Source organism: Macrotis lagotis, chromosome 5, assembly GCF_037893015.1.
Source record: "Macrotis lagotis isolate mMagLag1 chromosome 5, bilby.v1.9.chrom.fasta, whole genome shotgun sequence".
NCBI classification, from domain to species: Eukaryota; Metazoa; Chordata; class Mammalia; order Peramelemorphia; family Peramelidae; genus Macrotis; species Macrotis lagotis.
Window position 1 is genome coordinate 242,025,511 of NC_133662.1, and position 13,806 is coordinate 242,039,316.

Sequence of the window (13,806 nt, forward strand, 5' to 3'; positions counted from 1 at the left end):
CGAGGGCCCGGGACGGCTCCCCTGCAGAAATCCGTGCCTTCCGATCGGAAGGACCGAGCCCAGGCCGGCCAGACGTGGCGGGAGGGGCCCCCTCCTTTCCCGCAGCCTCTCGACTTGTGGCCGATTGATAGCCTGTAGTGGGGGAGGGGGTCGACCCCCAACCCAGCATGCCGGCACCAGGAGGCTTGGTCCTTTGCCGCCCTGGAAGGAGTTTCCCCGGACTAGCCTCCTCCGTGGAGATGGCTTGGGGATGGGTGCCCCGATGTTCCTGCCTTGGGAAAGGGCATCTGGGACAAAAGGGTAGGGGAGCGGTTTTGGAGAAGAGGCACCTTGAGTGCCTCCCGCGTTCCCCGAGGGTCCTGAGCAGCGTCGGGTGAAGGAGTGGCTTTCTGCACCACGTGGGATGCTGGCCCCCAAGAAGCCCTCCTGCCCCTGGGCGGCTCTCCCTCGGGAAAGCTCCTCCGGCGTGGAGCGAGAGCGGGTTTGGAGCCGTGGACCGGCGCCTCGAGTCCGGCCCAAGGAGATTTTTACCTCGTAGATGTAGGTCCTGAGCTGGTAGTTGGAGATCGGGATTCTGGGGACATGAGAAAGTGGGTGGCACTGACACGCGCCCTCTTTATTAAATTACTCTGAAGATGAGGAACGAGCCGTCTGCACGGAGATGGTTATTTGGCTAGGGCAGCTCTTGGATGAAATGAACGGGTTTGGGGCCGGGTGGGTGTTTCATTCTTGTGCCTAATCAAATCTAGGCGATTGTGAATCATTGAACGTCTTTTCCCTAAGAAGCTCAGTTTATGAGGTCAGCAGCAGATTTGTATAGAAGTAGTTGAGGTCATTTAGGAAGTGGGATGGCACCAAACACATGCCTTACATCATGAGAGGAATCTGCCTAGCCATTTGGTTAGATTTGAGGGAGTAGGGCAAAGATCTGGCTTAAGAAGTGGTTTTAAATGGCTTGAATTCATCTTTTTTCTTTTAGAGAGGGTCAGGTACTGTGTGAGTTTGGAAATGTGCAGCACAATTGAACAATTGCATCTTGTATACTTGACACTGGGAAGGCATCTTCGTTTGCCAGGCACCAAGGTAGACCCTGGAGACATGCCCACGCAAACTGTTGCCACCCTTCGCGACTCTGCACTACTTGAATGAGTTATTCTTTGTTTAAAAAGTGCATTTTTATTGATACCCTTTGTTTTTTACCTCACATTTCCTATTGTAGCCTCCCATTTCCAACCCAAGTGGAAAAAAATGGCTTAGCAAAGCTCCCCAACATAATTCTAAGTCTGACTTTATAAAATGTTCCACACCTCTAGGAACTGCCCCCGCCAAGAATGGGGAGATGGCATAGAACCGTATCTTCTTTGGGTTCAAGCTTGGCCATTAATTGAACAACATTCAGTTTGACTCCTTTTGTTGGTCTTTCCATATATTATGTTTTACTGGTTCTGCTTCCTTCAGGTTTCCTTTGCTCTTAGACATCCTTCTGGGCTTCTCTGTTTTCAGTATTTCTTCCAGGGCACCAATTAAATAAGGTAGAGTTTGGATTGAGGCTGTATTCTTGATTCTTTTGCCCACTTTCTACATATATTAAGCACTTTTTGATATAGCCAAGCATTGTGTTCACAAAAGCCAAGTGAGGCCAGTGTAACTTGGTTTTGCTGGTAGTCCAGAATCAATTTTCTGGAAGCTTCCAAGACTGTATTGGACTCTGAGAAGATCCAGGTGCTCTGACCCTGGGCACATTGTTCATCCCGTTGTGGCACCCCATCCTAGTCATGGATATGGGCAAATTACAAGCATGCATGACTGATAAAAAGTAGTCCTTGAAGGAGGGAAAAAGTTAAGTTTATAGTTGTTTACTAAAAGGATAGCTTAGGCTCCTATGGCCAATTTTAGTGTTGCCTAGCATTAAAAAAAACCCCCAACTTTCTCATTGGTTAGCTAATAAAATTTGCTGGCATTTGAAACCCTGTACTCCAGTGCCAAAATCTTAAAGAAAAGCTTTGAAAAGATTAAGATCTATTCCTGGATATTTTTCACTGATAAAGAATGGAACTGAAATATGGAGGAAAGTTAGTTATCCTACAAACTTAGAAAATCAATGTTGTATACTCAGGGGACCTGGGCTCAATTGTTTGGACCACAAATTCAATCAACAAACAGTTCTGGTATGCTTACTGAATGACTGAAAGAATAAGGTGTTAATAAAGTTGTTCCTATATGGGCCAGTGAATTAGGGACAGAGAACAGTTCTGTGAGCTTTATTCATAAAGAGTGACAGATTCTTCATGACTCTCTCTCTCTCTCTCTCTCTCTCTCTATAAAACTCATCCCTACTATAGAAACAATTCCTGATGCTTTGGGCATTCCCCTAATTCTGTTTCACTACTATGGATTGAGAATATTAGAATCAGAAACCCTTTATTAAGCACCTTCTGAGTGCCAGGCTATTTGTAGGGTGCTGGAGTTAGACAAAAAAAACCCAAACCTTTCAGTATTATGTTATGCTGGAGAGACACCATGTCCAAGAGTCATCTATAGCATATATATATATATATATATATATATATATATGTTGCACATGCATTCATATAAAATAAACAGAAGTTAATTTCTCCTCATGGTGGGGAGCTCTGAAAAGGCCTCGTGTTCTAGGAGATGAGTTTTGAATGAAGCTAAGTCACCTAAGAGGCAGAAGTGAAGAGAGAATGCATTCAAGGGTTGTGGGGCATGGGGGAGGCGTGTTACTCATGAATGAAGGGCAGCACGTTAGCCTACAGTGCATAAAGCAAAATCATATATAGTAAGTCTTTGGGCTGGAACCAGGTAGCTTATGTACATTCTAAAGTATTGAACAGTTTCAGGTTCCCTCCAGAACCCAGGCTTCTAGTTTGGTCTGAGACCTGACAGGTCTTCCCAGGAGTAAGATGAGTTTCTGTTGCCAAAAATGGAAATAGCAACAGGGAACCATGAGCATTTTTTGTACAGACGTGTGTTAAGGATATCACTTTGGCAACTGGGGAAGAACAGATTAGAGCAAGGCTGTCCAACCTTACTCTTAAAAGTTTTTATTGAAGCAATGGACTATATATTTTGATCTGCCATTTTAGTGAGAGTTCTGCTGCAGCTTGGCTTCCTTTACTAAAACATTTAGTAAACCCTCAGGCAGCCGCATTTTGGATAGCCCTGGATTAGAGAATGGTGACTATTGCAGTTATCCAGAGAAGAGATTCTGAGGACTGGAAATATGGCTGTGAGAAGAGTGAGAGATAGTACACAAAGCCAAGAAGACCAGGATGTGTTGGATGAGGGCAGCGCCATTGCCATTGGAATGACTCTGAGGTGGAGAAACCTGGAAAGTTTGTAAGGCCCTGGACAGACACAGCAAAGCTAGGAAGGATGGGTTTGGATCTTTGGAAGTGATCACAGGGGCTCTTCCTCTCTTTCATTCCCTCTCCCTGCCCCTGACTTGTGTGAAACAGGAAGCTTCCATCTCTTTGCTGAAAGTGACAGTTTCAAAGAAGCCTAATTCTGCTCTTTGTGGTCCATTAATCGGTAGAGCCTGCGACTCTGAGGGCAGAAATTTCATACATTTAAGTACCTTCCATTTGCAGAGCAGGACCAATGAATTCAAAATCCCTACTCATGAGAAGCTGACATTCAGTTGGGGGATATGACATATATATATAGTAAGGAGAAGCCCGGTACTGTTGGAAGGGAGGATTCAGAAACAGCACCCAAGCTGCTCTCTGAAGGAAGATGAATGAGAGCATTTTAGGGATGGGTGGCATTTTGTGGCAATTCCTGGAGATGGAAAATGGAATGTACCTCAAACTAGTCATTCTTTTTGACGGTAATATGCAAGTAGAAACAATAGAGAGAAGTTTTGCTGACATTAGAACATGGTGCCGTTTTCTGAAATTGAGGTCTAGGTGATATGAGACATAATATAATTAATATTAATGATTTGGTAGTGAAGAAATATTCAGAAGCCCTTAGCTGGAACCCTAAATGGGTGGTCTGCTAGCCCTGCCTTGGTGATGAAATTTCCCCTTTTCTTCCTGGACTGTGTCCATATACTTTTTCACTGACTATAAAAGTAGCATTTCACACTGAAAGGAAATAAAAGTTACAGATTACTACTTTTTTAAAGTATCCATTAACATCATCAGGTAGGTAATAACTAATATTCTTTAAAGCCCTTCACATCCTTTTTCCCAGTGGTATAACAGAGGATTATGGTTCTAATTATTTACTGGTTGGCATTTCTCTAGAGAAAACCCAAAAATTATGTAGGGAAAAGAAAATATTGTGTGGCATTTCTTTTTTTTTCCCTAGTAGTTTCCCTTTTTTATAGTAATCAGCTTTGGGGATGAGCCTCCTATATTGTGTGTATTTCTGTTCAGCCCCCATAAGTGCTGTGAGAAAACAATACATAAAAAGATTATGGGGATTGAGCTACCCCTAAGAAAGTTCAACCTGATCAGGCTTGTTTTAGTAGGAACTATAAAAGTAATTTATGTCTTAGGTTTTTATTTGTTTTTTAACATTGGATGTTATGGAACGAAGTGGAAATTTTAATCAAGATATACTCAAGGATAAACAGTCCTTTTGGGTTGTTTATCAGGGCAATTATGTCATGATATCAGATGTCTAAATATCAGATTTATTTGAAAACATCCCTTTTTCAAACAGGCAGCATTTCTTGCATTTCAGCAGGTTTTTTGGTAATTTTTATTTCTTATATGTTCCCAGATAGATAGAAGATAATGTATTTAATTTGTAAAGTTGATATACTTATAGACTTTTGTGTATTTAGTATATATTCATCTAGCTCAAGAATAGTTGAGGAGTCTCTTTCATCCCACTCTGTGGCAAAGAAAGAATTAATTGATATTCCATCTACTAGTCATAGGGCTAAGCTTTGATGGTCATAGGATGCTTAGAGTTGGGTTTCTGGCATTCCTGCTTTGGGTTAAAGAGGACTAATCTCTCTCCTTAAGGTGAGTGCCTTTCTCTTTAGAAGTGTATTTTTAAAAAAAAGTGTATTTAGTTTCAGCTTTACAACTCCCAGTCCTCATGAGATAAGCTTAAGGGGGTCAGTTCTGATCTGTAATAAACTTTAGTGATATCTGTCTTGGTTGTAGGTCATCCCTGAGCTGACTGGTACCCCCATAGAGGACTGGATCATTTCTGTGTTAGAAGGCTCTTCAGAAAATTGTTTTGTTTTGTGTTTTATCTGATTTTATCTGAAATGATCCTAGAGGGGGGAAAAAAACCTAGATGCTTAGGTCCTCCTTAGAATAATCTGGATCTCCTAAGTAATTTGGATTATGGAAGATCTATCCAGGACCTGTATTAAAGAACTGTTTATATAACACACAAAACCTTTTAAAAGTTTTTTTTAAGTTACTCCAAATGTACATGACCCAGATGAAAAGGTAAAATTTTTTGTCATTCCAGTAGAAGTTGGGCTTCTTTTCCTTCCTTCCTTCCTTCCTTCCTTCCTTCCTTCCTTCCTTCCTTCCTTCCTTTCTTTCTTTCTTTCTCTTTTTTTCTTTCTTTCTTTCTTTCCTCCCTTCTTTTCCCCTTCCAAAAAGGATATTCTTCAAAATGAGAATTTGAATCTGCCAGTTGAATTAGAGGAGTATGTGAGAAAAATTGCTTACCTGTCCATAACTTTTGATCCAAGCATCTATATCTCTGAGATTAATCAAAGAAGAAAAGTTTCCATATATATTCTAAAATATTCATAGAAATACTTTTTGTAGCAATGAAAAATTAGAAACAAATAGCCATTGGGAATGACCAAATAAATTATTTACCTGAATACAGTGGAATATTATTGCAAATTAAGAAAAGACTATGAATAATTCAGAGAAACTGATATAGTACAAAGGAATCAGTACTAAGAGAATGATATACACAATTATTTAAATGTAGATAACACTGAAGGATAACAAAAGTCAGATCAAATGCAGTGACCAATGTTGGTTGCAGAGGACTGATACTGGAATATATTTCCTTCTCAACAGAGGTCAACTGTGGGTATGGAATATTTATGACTCTCATTCCTTCTTGGTGAATGGGTTGGACAAGTTTAAAATTTTTTTTTGTTATTCTAACTTGACAAATGTGAACAAACCTGAACGTTTCTATATACAAAGAGCAAAAAAAAGAACATCTTATATATGAACTCATAAATCTCCTTATGCACAACTTGTTTTATGTCTTTTTGTTTTTAAAAGTATATAATAAATTCAGCATAGTCCCAAAAAACTTTCCTGCTTGTCTGTTTCCTTCTGAGCTGCTATCATTTCTGTGCATTTTAAAAGATGCTTCATTGACACACTTTTTTTTTACATTAATGCTAAGAGGATTCTTTCCTTTTTCTCCTAATTCTTCCTCCCTCTCTCCCAAAAGGGGGGAAGGAAATCATCCCCTTAGAACAAGTTAATTTGGTCACAGAAAACAGAGTTACAGAAAATTTCTATCTATCACCTTTTTTTTTTTGCAAGGCAATAGGGTCAAAATGACTTGCCCACTAGAACAATTATTAAAGCTAGGAAATTATTAAGTGTCTGAGGCTGAACTCAGGTCCTCCTCCAGGATTGGTACTCTATCCACTGTGCCACTTAGCTGCAAGTTAGGAGATTTATGGAGAAATAAGCTGAACTATGAATTCTCTTGTTTCTTGTCCAGCATCATTGAAGTTCTCCTTCCCCATCCTCCCATGCCCTGAATCAGACTTGGAAAGAGCCCTGGATTGGAAATTAGATTTGAATTTAGGTCCTTCTGATTCCAGAGCCAGTGCTCTATCCACTGTGCCACCTAGCTGCCCCTCCATCACCTCTTTCTAAGGAGATGGGGAGCAGGCTTCATTAGATGATTACATTGATTAAAGTTAAGTTTTTCAACATTTTTTTCTTTACAATGTTATTGCTAAAACATAGATTGTTCTCCTGTTTCTGCTCACTTCCCTCTGCATCAGTTCATACACATTTCCCCATATTTCTCTAAAAACATTCCTTTCAGTCATTTTTATGGCCTTGTTATATTTAATATAGTATAATTTATTCATCTACTCCTTACTGGATGATTTTTCAAAACTGTCCCATGTTTTATTTTTAATGAGAGGGCAATGTAAAGGAATGTATAGGGAAGTGATTGTGGTGTACGAATTATATCAGTTAAATATTTTACAAATAAAATGGGGCCTTATAAAGATAATTGAGACAAAAGTATTTAGGAATAGTATTATACATAATCCTAATATATACTGTGGTGGGAAGAGCAGAGGTTTAGAAAATATAGATATTCACTTTAGAAAGAATGAAAAATAACCTGGAATAAAAGGTTGTGATAATTATAGTGCTTAGCCCTTTTCTTAGAAAGACTAGGTTGGAGATGGGTGTCATGGGAGTCAGAGTTTTTCAGAATTATGTCCTGTCTAGTTTTAAAAGAATTAAGCAAAAGGTTTTCTTCCTACTTTAAAAGACTTAAGCAAAAGATTTTTCTGGGGTGCTGACCCCAGATTTTTTCATTTCTGCTTTCTAGTTGCTTAATCACACCCCACATACCTTGTGGTTACCACAACTTGAGGCTTTGGAATTTATCAAATTACACAATCACAAAGTCATTGGAAAGTGGTTGTAAGAAAAAAAGAACTCACAAAAAAAGAAATAGCCAATACCATGAGAAATTTCCAAATGTATTATTCATTCAGTAGGCATTTGAGGGACTTGCTCTGTGTACATTATAGAACACTCTGTCCCTCTGCCACCCCCACCCCCCATGCTGGGGCATGGGTACTATAAAAGAACTCTCTTCAAGGAGTTTAGATTCTCATTGAAGATTAAGAGGCGTAGAAATGAAACAGCTAAGAAAACAAGTGATCACAGAAGATCTCAGTTTCCTCAAGCCCCAGGGTATCATTAATAATGACAGATCTTTCTTCTCTTTTATCTACTAGTCTGTCCACAGGCCATGTTGGACCCTAAAGTCAAAACATGATGGTCTACCTCTAAAAAGTGGGTCCAGGCAGCAACAGTAGCAGCAGCTTTTGAGTTTAATTTTGGATTGTAAAGCAATGGTTACACACTTTCAAACTCACAACCACTCCTATACCTATAGTTAGTATTGTCATCCCATATTACAACTAAAGAAATCAGTTCCTAGAAGCTATGTGACTGGTTCATGGTCCTCTATCTAGTAAGTGGGCTGAGGAATTCCAAATAAGATCTCTACTGAGTAGCATGCACCTTCTTTTGTGCAGCTGCCTCTTCTTAGAATCTGGTGGTTGCTAAGATGATTAAATGTCATTCTGCTTACACTAGTCAGATTTGGGCAGTTTGGTAGATTACAGGGTTGTGTTTTCTCCGTATTGGAAACGTGATACCGTACAGTGAATTGGCAAACATCTGTCTGTAGCAGTGGAAAATCCTTCTCTTTTCCTTGGGCTGTGGATTTCTTTATGAAAGGTTTGCTCAGATGTTAAGCCATTTTGAGTTCAATTCACATCCTCTAATAGACTGCTTAGGTCTGGTTTTGGCTCAGATATCCACAGCTGCTTGCTGCTATTGATTTGTTATCTGATAATGATTGGTAACTAAACGAAAATAAGGACAAAAATGAGGTTTAGGGACTAGGTTATTGATTCACATTGGTACTGGTTTTATCTCTTGCCCCCTTTTGGGGAAGAGTGAGCCTCATATTATGTCTGCACAATTTGGACTGGCAGATTTAGAAATCCGGTATATTGGACAGAAAGACAGATTCAGAGCTGGTATAAGGCAGAAATATGCACACTACCAGCAACACTCCCTAGTGGAGTCTGAGGGAGATTAAAATGTAATTGGAAAATATTTAACAAAAATAAATAGAAATATAATAAAACATAGCTTACATTACATTTTAAAACTAATTCAGTATGTTCCTAGGCATCCTTATGTATAGATTAGCACCTCATTCTGTTTGAATTTGACACCATTGATATAGGGGTTAAAGTCTGCCCTTGGAATCAAAAAGAATTGGGTTCAGATTTCTCTTCAAGTATTAGGGATGTGATTGTAGGCAAGCTCTTTAACCTCTCTGTGCCTTGGTTTCTTCATTTATGAAAAGGGATTTGAATTTAGTGGCTTCTAAGGACCTTTCTGGCTCTCTGTCAGTGACCCTGTAGAACCCTGCGATTTACTGCCCCTTTGGGCTCAGAAACCCATAGGAGTCAGGAATTGCCAAGACTCATGAACAAAGTTATTTCAGAGGTTGTTCAAAACCTCACAGCATAGTTTTGTTTAGGGGAGAAGATTAAAATTGGACAAGCCTCCACCCTCTTTCCTTTCCAGCCCATGATGAAGGGGGGAGGGGTGGGATGAGGGATCAGCAAGAAAAGGAGATTTACTGCTCTACCTTATAGCTCGCTCTCTCTTTTCCCTTCCCTCCTGATCTCTCATCTATTCACCTGGATGATTTTAAGAGTGTTTAAAGCCTTGTACTTAATTATTTTTACCTTTATGGATGCTTAAGGATGTCCATTGAACAAATTGGTTATGAATTGACTTAGTTTCTTACTGGCAAGCCTTCCAACTTTAGCAGGCCTCTGTGTTTCTACTTTGCCTTTTACTGTTTTCTAAATAATTAAGATCTATTGAATCATCCATTCCAATATTTATTTAAATCCCTAGGAGCCATAAAGGGCTGCAACTCAATGTAAGTAACTAGAAGAGAATTTACAGCTGACATCAAATATGAATATATTTTACTTTTGTTGAAAACACAGAATGAGGAGAGAAACCATGGACTTGTCTGCTAAATGTGGATGACAGTTTTCTTTCTTGGAGACTGAGTGGCATTATAAAGAGGTGAAATAGAAAAAAATGCAAAGAATTGAAATGAGTTCACCTCAAAGTTCCAGCTTTAAGAGACAGAAGAAGGCAGTTCTTCCTTAGATTCAGATGTCATAATTTAAAATTAAAGCTTCCAGGAAAACTGTCCCCTTCCCATCTCTCCCTACCCACCCAATGATTGAAAAGCAGTTGGTACACAGTTATTATAAATTAGCTTGTATACATGGAAGAATTGGAATATTTTATGAGTCAAAATAAAAATACAGTTTTTAACCTTTTTATGGTTACTCTGAAGAATGGACAAAGGAATGCAAAAAGCAATGTATTGAGATTTTTCTTAAGTAAAAACTATATATTTCATTTTATTTTTGGCAGGAAGAAGGGTAGATTAAGGTAACAATTTATTGTGCTTTCAAAATTAGCACTTTCCCAGATCACATTTGTGAGTACTTTTTCTTTCAGGTGCCCCCCTCCCCCAAGTTGGGTTTAATAGCATTTCTGTTCCCTTAATTGAATCCTTCAACAATTTGTTGCACAATAACTGAAATATTTTAGGGAAGATGGAAGTGAGTTAGTTTGGTGTGAGTACAAGAGTATCAGATACTCCTAAGATAAAGGCAAACCTGACAAAGTTTGGCAGGTTCAAAAATGTGATTCTTTCTCGATTATCTACTCTCCACCTAAACCATTCTTTCTCTTTAGGAGATAATTAAGGAGTTTTTTTTTTCTAGCAATCACCTTGTTTTTAGTATTTTTACATTATTGCAAGAGGGTTTTAATTAAACTCTCTGATCCCTTATAGGGTAGGCAGTATGTGGTTTCACTTAATTAATGCCTTTGAGGATATTTAAATGAATAAATAAATGTCCCAGCTGAGGAAAGCTCAAGATATTTCAGTTTGTACAGAGGTATTGACCCATAATCTTGTAACTAATCATGGGTAAGAAAGCAGGGAGACTATTCCAAAAACTCAGTGCTCAATTTCAGTTGTGTCATCCTTTAAATCTAGAGGGCAAAATGGACTTTTGTTAGGTCAGTCAATTTAATCTCTCATCTTCTGTTTACAGACTCTAAATGTGTTTTTTAAGAAGCATTATTTCATGTTTCTATGTTTGCCACTTTTAAGCCATTTGAAATGCATTCTGGGCTTTTTTCCTATTAATTTTCCTAGTGTCCCATAAGGTAGATAGCAGGAAGTTCAACATTTTTTTTTTTTAGTTTTTGCAAGGCAAATGGGGTTAAGTGGCTTGCCCAAGGCCCCACAGCTAGGTAATTATTGAGTACCTGAGGCTGGTTTTGAACTCAGGTCCTCCTGACTCCAGGGCTGGTGCTCTATCCACTGCGCCACCTAGCCGCCCCGAAGTTCAACATTTTGACTTACTCAAAAGTATTTAATGGAAAATAAATGAATAAGTAAGGAACAGCGTAGAAGAAGAGCTCAGAGCAGAGAGAGGAGAAGTCTTTATCACACATGGTATTGATGACAGGGAAAGAAACACCAAGTATTCTCAAGTTCTCAAGTTTGTTACTGGGCTCTTGATTTCTTCTTAAAGAAATTTCAGGGGACAGTGCATCTAGAATTCCATTGGAAAAGAGAATGAATTCAGAATAAAAGAAGGGGAAAAGTTTACCCTTTTCTGTTCAAGTATATATTTTATGGGCTTTCTCCATCACTGCTAATTGTACTCAGTCAGCAAATCAGGATTTATTAAGCATCTTTTGTGTACTAGCTACTGGTAATAGACAAATCCAAAACACTGAGCTTACATTGTTTCAGAGGAGATGTGTATACAGAGAGAGAAGAAATGCAAGGTAGTTTGGGAGTGAGGGGACAACGGCCCTTGGGGGGGGGGGGAAGATCAGGAAAGATTCCCTCCAGAATTGCCAGACTCTAGAGATACAAAGTTAAAAGCAACAATTTCTTTTTTTTTGTTAAAACGTATTTTTACTCATCATTTTGAAGGACAGTTAATGATTATGAATGTCTTTGAAAATGAAAACCAAGTGGAATATTTTGTAAGAAGTTACTGGGCTTTGAACTTTAATAGTATTGACTTCACCTATTAAGCCTCAAAATTTATAGAAAGTTCAACAGGTTCTTTTCACATAGGTTGAAAGGTAAAGATACAAGCTTTACTTTCTCATAGCAGATTATATCTTTTTTTTTAAGGTTTGTTTTTTGTTTTTTTGCAAGGCAATGGGGTTAAGTGGCTTGCCCAAGGCCACACAGCTAGGTAATTATTAAGTGTCTAAGGCTAGATTTGAACTCCGATACTCCTGACTCCAGGGCCGGTGCTCCATCCACTGTGCCACCTAGCTGCCCCTCATAGCAGATTAAACAATAACAGTTTCAAACTCAAAGAGCCAATGGGACCCAGACATGAAACCTACAGATTGATTTCAGAAGGAAGACTGTTCCTCGGCCTGGGCTGGAGAGGCTTTGCAGTGAGCCTGGGACTCCATCAGTCCTCCAGGACTCCATCAGTCCTCCAGGATTCCATCAGTCTTCCAGGACTCCATCAGTCCTCTAGCCCTCAGTGAAATGTCAGACTCTCCTTTAGGACAAGTAAGAAGTACAGTAATTGAAAGTTGTTTAAGTTCTCTGATTCCACAGCAAAACCATGTAATGGAAACTTTAAGTTCTGTGGCATCTTTGATTAAAAACAAACATGCATTTGTTTGGTGCTCACTCTTAGACCAAATTCACTGTATATTTTTATATGTACTACAACAGTTTAACAAACTGAGGACAATACTCTTAAAATTAGGAGTTAGTGTTGTCTCTTCCAAGATTTGGGAATACCCTAGTTCAATCCCTCTATATTACAGAAAAAGAAACTGAAGTCCAAAAGGCAAAGCAATTTACTTCTACCTCTCCCTGAAACATTGGCATAGACACTAATTGAAGGTAGATTCCTATAACTTTTCCGCAGTCAAGAAGTTTTGATCTTGGACTGTTTCTGAGTAGTCTCAAGCTGGGTGTGGTAAGATTGACTGTGTGGGGGATAAAATTTCACTTTTTTCTTAGGGAATTTTATCCAGATGACTCTGTTTTGCCTCCCCCCCCCACCTCCCCCCCCCATCCCCAGTAAAAGTCCCAGGCTGAAAATCTGTATGGATTTAATCTGGTTAAAATCAAAAGATATTCCTTTTCCCCATCCCCTTGCCTCCCCTAGCTAGCATCCCCCCTTATTTAAGTGTGATCCAGTCAGCCCAGTATTCTTTTGATCATACTAACTTGCAGCACCAACCCCTCATCTGTTACTCATTGCTTAAATTTTGATGTGAAGTATAAAGACTGGACAGAGTAAAATGTCCACGGAAATAGTGGTGCAGCTGCCAACAGACCTCTGAATGACTGCAAATCTGGAGACTCTTCCAGTAGTGTTTTCAATGCATTTCAATTTTCAGCTCCATCATTTTGCAGTGACCTTTCAATTGAAATATTCCCAAATGATGATACATCATTATTCTTTAAAATATTGCCCTTAAAAAAGGAAATCTTTTTCTAAGGTGTCTTGTTCCATTCCTTTGATGACTGGTAATAATCTATATTTATGAAGTCTACATTATTCTGGACTTCATATCATGTCTTGCATTCAACAAATATTTCATTGATGCTGTGGAACATCTGAAAAGTTTTTAATTGAACATAACTGCATGTTGTCAATATCAAATGGACTTTATTCTTTCCTTAGAGTCAGGAGATTTATGGAGAAATAAGTTGAACTATAGATCTCCTTGTTTCTTTATCAGCATCATTGAAGTTCTCCTTCCCCCATTTCCCCCAGGCCCCCCAGTCAGACTTGGAAAGATCCCTGGATTGGGGAATTAGATGACCTATATGTTTCACATCACTCCTGGGGGCTTAAGTTTTCTCATCTGTAAGGTAAAGGGGTTTTTTAATTCAGTGATTGCTAAGGGCCTTCCTAGATCTAAATCTGTGATCCTATCATTTCCT

General features: G+C 39.0%; 1 protein-coding gene across 3 annotated transcripts in view; it reads left to right on the forward strand.

Annotated features, from left to right (window-relative positions):
* NXN (nucleoredoxin) overlaps nucleotides 1–13,806 on the forward strand; it is a 168,847-nt gene that overhangs the window by 758 nt on the left and 154,283 nt on the right. For 2 of the 3 annotated variants that reach the window (XM_074189151.1, XM_074189152.1), the window contains exon 1: nucleotides 1–13,806. This exon is cut by the window's right edge. The exons of the other annotated variant lie outside the window; for it this stretch is intronic. The gene's annotated coding sequence lies outside the window, so the exon portion shown is untranslated. 3 annotated transcript variants of the gene reach the window in all.